Raw genomic sequence first — 3,092 nt, forward strand, 5'->3', positions numbered from 1 at the left:
TTGGGCGATATGGTGACGAGTTATGGTGTCTGATCTTGAATTGACTGCAAACATCCGCTATTGTGCTGTTTTTCAAATTTAGCGCATTGTCAAATATGATTCTTTTTGGCATCCCATATCGACATATGATCTCTTTTTTCAAGAATTTACCGACTGAGGACTTCTTGACGTTAGCATATGAAGCAGCTTCCACCCACTTAGTAAAGTAATCAATGACCACAAAGATGAAGCGATGCCCATTGAAAGCCTTCGGCGATATTGGCCCCGTGACATCCATGCCCCACATGGAGAAAGGCCATGGAGAAGTCATAACGTGAAGAGGTGGAGAAGGTGCGTGTATTTTGTCTCCATAAATTTGACATGTGTGGCACTTTTTGGCATAATTGATGCAATCTCCTTCCATGGTGGACCAGTAGTACCCGAATATCATAATCTGCCTAGCCATTGTGAAACCATTTGCATGCGTTCCGCAGATACCCTCATGAACTTCTTCTAAGATTTTCTTAGCCTCCACAACGTTCAATCATCTTAATAGTACCTGATTCTTTCCCCTTTTATATAAGATCTTCGCATCTAAGACATTGTCAACGACTAGTCTTCTAAATGTCCTCTTATCATTCTCAGTTGCCTGGTCAGGGTACTCGCGATTCTTCACATATCATAGTATATCTTGATACCAAGGATGATCATAATTTTCCTCTTCTTCGATGCTGTAACAATGAGCCAGGGGTCTCATAGATACTCATCTGGATAAGCTTAACATCCTCTTGTTGTTTACTTTGATCAGGGAAGCTAGGGTAGCCAACGCATCAACCATCTAGTTTTCATCTCGTGGGAGATAACAAAATGTAATGTCATCAAACTCATCAATTAATTCAAGAACTAGCTTTCGATAAGTAATTAATTTGGGATCTTTTATCTCCCATTCTCCTTTGAGTTGGTATATCACAAATGCGGAATCCCTGTATACCTCTAGTACTTTGATTTTACGTTCTATGGCTGCACGGATGCCTATGATGCACGCTTCATATTCTGCCATGTTGTTTGTGCAATCAAAATCCAATTTTCTAGTAAAAGGATAATAATCTCCGTTTGGGGATACTAAGTCTGACCCAATTCTAATACCCACAGCGTTTGAGGCTCCCTCAAAGTTTAGCTTCCAAACGTGACCTACTTGGGAATTTTCTTTAGTGGTTGCCACATACATCAAGTCTGTGTTCCGAAAATCAAAGTTTAAAGGCTCGTAATCCTCCAAGGCTCTACTGGCTAGAAAGCCTGCTATTGCACTCCCTTTCAAGACCTTCTAGCTCACATAAACTATGTCAAATTCGAAAAGCAAAATCTACCATCTGGCCATCCTCCCATTTAAAGCAGTCGACTCTATCATATACTTTAAAGGGTCTAATTTTGAAATTAGCCAAGTCGTATGGTACAACATGTACTGCCTCAGTCTCAGAGTTGTCCAGATCAAAGCACAACATAATTTCTCAATAGGCGAGTATCTCATTTCACAAGCAGTCAATTTCTTACTAAGATGGTATATCGCCCTTTCTTTCCTTCCTGTCTCATCATGTTGACCTAGCACACATCCCATGGAATTATTGAACACTGTTAAATACAATATCAGTGGCCTATCTTGACTAGGTTCTGACAGTACCGGAGTATTGGACAAGTACTGTTTTACATTGTCAAAAGGTTCCTCACATTCTTCGTCCCATATGCCTAGATTATGTTTCTTCAAAAGACGAAATATTGGGTCACATTTCTCGGTTAGTTGTGAAATAAACCGAGAAATGTAATTCAATCTCCTAGGAAACCTTGAACTTCCTTCTGAGTGCGTGGTGGAGGTAATTCTCGTATCACCTTGACTTTATCTGGGTCAATCTCGATTCAATTTTCACTGACTATGAAGCCTAACAGCTTTCCTGACCTAGCTCCGAAAGTGCATTTTATTGGATTAAGCTTGAGCTGGAACTTCCTCAATCTTAAGAACAATTTTCTCAGGACTTGCACATGTTCCTTTTCTATTCTAGATTTTGCAATCATATCGTCGACATAAACCTCGATTTCCTTGTGCATCATGTTATGGAACAAGGTTACCATGACTCTTTGATACTTTGCTGCCGCATTCTTTCATCTAAATGGCATCACTTTATAGCAAAATGTTCCCCACAGGGTTATGAATGTGGTCTTTTCCATGTCTTCGGGATGCATCTTTATCTGATTATATCCAAAGAAACTGTCCATGAAGGAGAAAAGCGACTAACCGAGTAATCGAGGAAAGTTATTTTTAGCTGAATAATATTTTTTATATGCTTCTGTGCCTCTTGTTTATTGAATAAAATGTTATTAGTCCTTCAAAGAACAAAAATTAAAGTAAAATTTTGTCAGTAATACCAGATAAACAATATCGACTTACGGGTTGTGATCTTAAATGGTTTGCTCAATAACTTTCAACATATCATGCACTCGATGTAGTTTTTCAAAGCACAAGATCCTAGGACACAGATAAACCGCCTTCACGCCTGGATAATTTGAACCTCTATACCCTTGTCTAACCATTCCTTCATCCCTCTCGGTAATTCCTCATGTCTTGACTATGATATTATACATCTTGAATGTACAGGAAAATGGTTATATATATAAAAAGAAATAACTTAGAGAGACATAACAAACCAATTTTTATATTACTCAACTCATTCATGTGTTTCGCTTTATTCTAAGTTAAAATGTCTAGCCATTTGATTGTGAAAGCACTTCTTTGTTGATGATAAATAGAACGGAGATAGGCTAGTTGGAACCATAAAAAACTTCAATTCTATTTAAATATAGAAAAAAATTAATAGAAAGTATTAGTCAATGTTTAATTTAATAAATATAATTAATTAAGCAATTTCAATTTAATAAGAATTTTTATTTTAATGGTAATAAAACAATATAAATTTTATTTTGATAAAAATTAAATAATTTAAATTTTATCATAAACTAACTTCTTTAAGTCATATGAAACTAACTCATTCTATCAATTTAAATATAGAAATAATGAATAAACTAGTCCATATTTAATTTAATAAAATAATCAATTAAATAAT

This window comes from Gossypium raimondii, chromosome 11, assembly GCF_025698545.1.
Source record: "Gossypium raimondii isolate GPD5lz chromosome 11, ASM2569854v1, whole genome shotgun sequence".
In the NCBI taxonomy this organism is placed as follows: domain Eukaryota; kingdom Viridiplantae; phylum Streptophyta; class Magnoliopsida; order Malvales; family Malvaceae; genus Gossypium; species Gossypium raimondii.